The sequence below is a fragment of the Convolutriloba macropyga genome, chromosome 7 (genome assembly GCF_964194025.1).
Source record: "Convolutriloba macropyga chromosome 7, txConMacr16.3, whole genome shotgun sequence".
Taxonomy (NCBI): Eukaryota; Metazoa; Xenacoelomorpha; order Acoela; family Convolutidae; genus Convolutriloba; species Convolutriloba macropyga.
This window is the reverse complement of record NC_134474.1, coordinates 19233437-19240672: the sequence shown is the minus strand read 5'-3', so window position 1 is coordinate 19240672 and position 7236 is coordinate 19233437.

Sequence of the window (7236 nt, the reverse complement as noted above, 5' to 3'; positions counted from 1 at the left end):
GACATTCACAAGATTTTAAGCCTCAGTAACTCCTCGGAAAGAGCAAAATCCAAACAAATCTTTTTAGTTGGAAGTTCTACACTTGACAAGCTTTCTAATGATACCACTCACAATCCTGTGCGATGAATTTATCGAACGGTGAAAATTGACTGAACAAACGAAACGCAGTTGAGTATATAGTTTCTCCCCCCACTAAAGTGGGTCGAAACAAATATGGGGACAAGCTATTTGCAATATTAATCCAGAGTCTCAAAAGAGCTATTTCCCAAGTAATAACTGGCTGTGTTTAAACATCCCAGGTCTTATTCCGCGTAAAACATTTTTCACATTGCTGTTGATGATGATTTTATTACTTTCAATTTGGAGTCGTTTTCCAATTAACTCGGGCTTTAAATTCTATTTGCAACCATTAACAGTTAATTGTTTTAATTTAGCAATAAAAACTAAAAACTTTTTTGACGCAGTTTGACTTTTGAGAATCACAGATTTCTGCCATAACGATGCGCATTTTACGGTTGAAACCAGAATCATCAATGTTCATCCTCCAATAAAAACGGTGACAAAGCTTGTGGTTAATATCTGAAGACGATATTGCAAGCAATGATAGTCTCTAAGCTTATGATTATTCCAGCTGTATTTGTGGTGAAAAAACGGCTGCTTTTCGTCGACGTTAAAATACCCTGTGTTGGAGACTTCGGATCTTGTACATACGAAGACGCCTGTCGAGATTTTGCAAATGGGGCGTTTCAGTCATCTTGTCCTGTCGGGAAAGGAACTCGAACCATTGATGCCGATGTGCAACTACCTGGACTTTCATCATTCGCAAAAATTCTGGGTACCAAAGGAACTCTTAAGATTGAGGTGCGACTTTATCACGGAGGGAAGAGAATGGGATGTTTCAAACTTAATCTTGATTACCAACTGAAATGAAAATGAAATGTTCTCAATGGTCAGTTATCCATTGACAGGCCGTCTTTCCCAATTTCATGAAATATTCATGAAAAATCATTGAGTGATGGAAAAAAGTAGTGTTCCCAGGTTTAGGTCCAGACTCAAATTGAGCTGTGATCAGACCCACTAGAACGCACACCCGTGTGTTCCCAGACCGAAAATACAGGGTGTGGTCAGCGGTTCGAGCGCACAATAGTCTGGACCATGGTCTGATTTCGGTCTGATTAGAGGTCAATTCGGTCTGGAAGGTCTGATCATAGACTTTATAGTCTGGACCATGGTCTGGGTTCGGTCTGATCAGAGGTCACCTCGGTCTGAAAAGTCTGATCATAGTCTTTATAGTCTGGACCATGGTCTGGGTTCGATCTGATCAGAGGTCACCTCGGTCTCAAAAGTCTGATCATAGTCTTTATAGTCTGGACCATGGTCTGGGTTCGATCTGATCAGAGGTCACCTCGGCCTGAAAAGTCTGATCATAGTCTTTATAGTCTGGAACATGGTCTGGTTCGATCTGATCAGAGGTCACCTCGGTCTGAAAAGTCTGATCATAGTCTTTATAGTCTGGACCATGGTCTGTGTTCGGTCTGATCACAGACCACTTTGGTCTGAAAAGTCTCATCATAGTCTTTATAGTCTGTACGATGGTCTGGGTTCGATGTGATCAGATGCCACCTCGGTCTAAAAAGTCAGATCATAGTTTTTATAGTCTGGACCATGGTCTGGGTTTGGTCTGATCGAGGGACGTTTCGAGCGCACTTGAGTCTGATCAGAGGAAGATTCGAGCGCACTTGAGTCTGATCAGAGGACGATTCGAGCGCACTTGAGTCTGATCAGAGGACGATTCGGGCCTACTTGAGTCTGATCAGAGGCCGTTTCGAACGCACTTGGTTCTGGTCAGAGGTCAATTTGGTCTGGAAGGTCTGATCAGAGGTAACTTCGGTTTGGAAAGTCTGATCAGAGGTCATTTCAGTCTGGATAGTCTGATCATAGCTCAATTTGTGTCTGGACCTTAACCTGGGTTGCTCTTGTATTGGTGCTCTTACAAGTACGATTCTTTAGTTCTATTGGATCGCTGTTTGGCGACTCAAGGCACAAAATTTTTTTTTTTGGCAATATTTTTAGAGTCAGATGAGCATTGCATTAAAATTTCAATTAGTCCTTTAGTCTTCTTTTTTTGATTTTTTGCTGCACCTGTTTTTTTGTCTCAAGTTTTTGAATTTTTGTCGTCCAAAACGTGAGGAGCAGGTAAAATTCGAAGAGCATTAAGTCTCTTAGAGCCTCTGTAGTCTCCGTATACCTAGCTATTCGATCCACAGAAGCAGTTTAAGAGACATAAATTCACGATGTGAAGCGCTTTTTTAGAGTTTGAGTCCTCCTTTTTCTTGGCTAACCGCTCGCCATTCGTTTGAAAGCAATTAGTTCAAGAACAAAACCGAGAAAATGAACCATTGCAGCGCCAATTTTTTAGTTAAAGTTTTTAGAATCTACTTGGGCACCCAAAGGGGAAGGAAATCTTAGTGTTAAGTTTTATTCAATTTCTGCGCATTTTATAGTTTTATTAATTGCTCTTAAAAGAAGTTCATAGCAATTATTGTAAACGTGTGTGTCTTTTTTCTGCAAAATTTTTGCTTGACAATTTTGACTTTTCGAGTGACTTTTAAGCCCTTGACTTTTTCGTTTTGCGTGATCTAAAACTTTCTCTCAATCACAATTTCAATCAGCTGAACTCAATTGGCGGCAATTTAATACTAAAAATTCAGATGAAAAGTGCGCCAAAACTGGTGCAATTTTTTTACTTTAAATCTTAATAGTGGTATATGTTAACCTCTGATGTGGTTATTTGAAGCCCACTATTGAACTTCTTAGTCCCAATTAGGCTCCCCCTCCCTCCTTCCTCCCCGCCCGAATGAAGCAAGCTGCAATTAGAGCTCCCACTAATCGTTCGAGAGTAAATGTCTTCCGCCTTTAGTCGGTTATGTTTGATTTTGTTTTGAACCGAGAAGCCCAAAGATTAGGTTCATCACTATAGTGCAACTCTTCTGATCTTAATGAGATTGAAATATCGCTGAACACCTATCATTTGAAGCAATTCGCTCCACATTAGTACCTTAGGTTGCTGCCACGCCCCTATTTCGTCCCTCATAGTTACGTGATGATTTTCCTTTAAATATCCATAAATAAGTGCTATAATTTAGTTCATATTCAGTTAGTTTCAAGGCCACATATAGCCAGTATCCCCTAGGCTTGTAACTCCTAATTTGTTTATGTTTATGAAAAACAACCGCAGATTGACAGTTTTACTAGCAAACACTTCAAGTGCCTAAAAGCCTCAATATTTACTTTTTCGAGTTTCTTGATGATAAATTCAACTAGTCAGTAAATAACTTCATGAGAGATTATGTACTTGGTGAAGTAATTATTCTGAAGAAGTGGGTGCTAATACGGAATTGTATATGTACTGAACAAACACCAAGAGACGTACAAAAGCCGGAAATCGTCCTACTTGAAAATCAGTAAATATTTACGAAGGGCCAATACAACTGAAGGCACAGTCCTGCGGAACCCACTATCACCAGAACACAGGAGAACCAGCCTGACAATCAGTTGCTTAACATCTTATAAAACTTGATGAAACTCGAGAAACCACTTGCTAAATTTGTTAAATAATTATCGCTTAAAAAATTAAAGATTGAACTGGAATTTCTCTTGAAACTTCTAAGTTTGACAGACTTTGTTAGAGTAGAAATTGAGACTGACAAAATTCTAAATACCCAAGGCAAATAGTGGATATATCACGCATCTGAACCGCTCAATAAAAGGCTGTTACTAGCTAGTTTAAATAAAAAACATCCGCTAAAAAATCGCACTGTGAAACATCAAAATAAGACCTTGGAAAATGGCAATAATAATTCTAAATTATCTCCACAATTTACATCAATAACACCTCGGATAAATACTTTAAAAATCAATGCGTAACATGGTGACAGGGGTTATTAACTGTTTTCCAGTTTAACGGACCGATATTTCGATAAATTCTTTGATAAATTTGATATTTCCTCCTTTTATTTTGTTGTTTTCTTTCTTCTCTTCTTCTTCTTCATTACCTTAAGAGCCTCCAATCATCCAGAATCACATCCAGCACTTCCTTCTCGACTAAAATGATAACGCACAAAGCAGTAACAAAGGAAAGAATGGGTGGAAACTGTGTTTGTGTCTCTGTGGACTAAGTGTAACAACAATCCAAAAGTGCTTGAGTGGACGCTAACTGGAACAAACTCAACCACAGTCGCCACAACGGACAAAAATAACACAGGGTATTTACAAACGAGGATATTGCGAGTAAATAAATTTGTTAAATTTAAATTTTGGTGCTTTATTTATGTCTATTTATAAAGAACAAATTCTCCCCGCTATTAACAATTGTCGTGCTTCCCTTAATTTTGTTGAACATATTGAAGGAAACCACATTAATTATACCCAAAACAACAGTAAAACGCAAGCTCAGATAGTAACCGCTTTTTCCTTTTCAGTTTATAAGTCTATTGTTATTTATGTGCTAGATAAAGATGACAAACGTGTTGCAATTTATTGGACAGCAAAAAGTTTAAATCAGAAATCTCGTAAATTTGGCCTTATCCGTCACAAACTTCAATCTGATAAAGAAATTAACCTTGACAACATCATAACTCTTTATCAGATAACATCAGAATAAGCTAAATTACTGAAACCATCACTTAAACATTAATTAAAAGAGGGCAAAACAAAAGTTAAAACAAAAACAAAAACAATTATATTTTATTTCCCCACCCAGCTCCGGAGGTTAATGAATCAAACAGTGACTTCGGTCATTATGCTGTTGCCTATTTGAGTGCAGCTTCCACAAGGCCTGTGCGGTCGTGGTCCCCACGAATTTTCCTAGACTAAGGGGCACTCTTTAGAGGTGAGACTTCGGCGGCCCATACGGCTTCAACGATATAAGTCTGACGATTCGACCGGAGCTTTAGGAATAGGTTTATAAGCAGCCCATCTTTATTATTTTCTGAACCAATGGTTTCAGTAGTTTCTTTTCTGATATTCTTGTGCTTTTCATTTAACTGTTTTGATCTCTTAAAACCCCTTAATCTCTCCATTAAGTTAAGTTAAGTGTGCTATTTAATAGTTTAGAACGAAAATAAGACTGATTGAACGAAAAGTATATAATCTAATCGGGTAAAAAGCAAAATGGCACACGCACAGATCAACATTACACCTTTTTCCGGATCAGAAACGGACAATTTTAACGAGTTCGAACAACTAATAACAGGTGCAATCGGAGTCGCAGCAATCGCAAACGCGCAACAAGCGAATTTTTTACAGTTACATTTAAAAAGGAGACGCTTTACGATACTTCTTAACCCTACCAGCGACTACCAGACTAGTTTTCGAAGACAGTATAACAGCTCTAAGAAATAGATTCACGCAGGATGACTTGAGAGAGATCAGAATTTTAAAGTTAGAGAATCAAAAGTTTAATCCAAAAACAGACACTGTAAAAAATTTCTTAGTAAAGTTAAGAACTGAAGCCAATAAAGCATATCCAGCACCTGAAATAGTAGTAGCGCCGGCAAGGGTAGGCGACCCAGAAGCTCGTAGATTCGAAAGAGAGACAGCAGCAAGAGATTCTGCTCTAGAAACTTCAGAAAACAGAAAAAACGAGCAAATAAAGCGCTTCTTTATTAAGTCCATGCCAAATTGGCTTAAGCCTAAGCTTTTAGAAAGGCCAGACACAGATACAATAGGTCAGTTATGCACCTTAGCTAGCGAACAAATTGCAATAAGGGAGATGTGTAACAGAGAAGAGTTTTTTGACGACGGATTTAATGAAATAACTGAATCAAACACAGATAAAATGCTAAAAACAATAACTGTTATCTCCAGTAATCAAAAAGAACTTGAGCAGAAACTTGAGCAGAGAATAGCACCTAAAAATCAGCCATCAGAACAAGGCCCAGTAAACATTTTTACACCACATTACCCTCAACAAGTCTATAGACAAAGTTATAGGCAAAATTTCCGCCCTCAATATCAAAATTATCGGCCAAATTACCCCCAATATCAGTCTAATTATCGCCAATTCCAGCCAAATTATCGGCCCCAGCAACAGTATGCCCCCCGTGCTAATAATTACCGAGAGTTTAGACCAAAATTTAATGCCCCTAGACCGTTTTATTATAACGAACAGCCACAAACTCGTAATTATTGGACCGAAACTTCAAATAGTCCCCCATTTGTTCACCCAGCTTATGTTATTAGACCTGTTTATCGGTTCCCAACAAAAAACACCCCACAAAACCTTTTTAGACAGGGTATAGTTTACGATAGTCCAGCTCCAGTACAAAACCGATATAGTACTCAACAATTAAATCAGTCTAATCGTGCAAGTAACCCTCAAAATAGAAATATGAGAGGTATGAATTTCCCATTTAATCAACAAAAAAACTAATAAAACCACCCAACTTTAAAAAACCAAATAAAAATTATAAAAACTCAGTTAATTATTATAACGAAAGCACGTCTAGTCCTAGTTTAGATAAAGTAATAGAGCCAGTTTAAAATAAAAGTAACAAAAAGCGTAGAAAACGCAAAAGTAATAATAATAAATGTAAAGTGAATAAATCTGTGCAACTCCCAACACAAGTACCTCAACCAGTACCAAAACCAATACCACATGTGCAGCAACTATTCAGCATTGTCCCACTTTTAGGCAGAACATTATCCTATGTTAAAGTTAAATTAATGGAGAATTAGACAGACGCGCACTAGTTGATACAGGAGCATTTGCAAATGTGATAAGTCGTGAGTTTTACAAGGAACTAATTAACACAAATATCAATTCAATAACAGAAATAGAAAAGCCAGATCTAGATAAAGTTAAAATGGCAAACGGCAATATAGTTAAAATTGATAAAGCAATTAAAATTACATTTAAATTGGGCGCAAAAACATTTACAGAAGATTTCCTTGTTTTAATTGTCACAACTCCTGTAATATTAGGCAACCCATTCTTCGTTAAACACAAAGTTAGCATCTGCCCAGGACAAAGCTACATTAAATTCCCTGATCAAACTCTACAATTAAATGAATTAAAGCCAGAAAAGCAACCTAGAAGAGTGGTAAAACGCAAGGAGTTTATACACAAAAAAAGCAAGTTTTACAGCCGAATCAACAAGCAGTATTAGAATGTAAGCTTTATGATAAACTAGAATCATTCACTGACCTATGTGGGGTAATAATTCCAAATGAAAT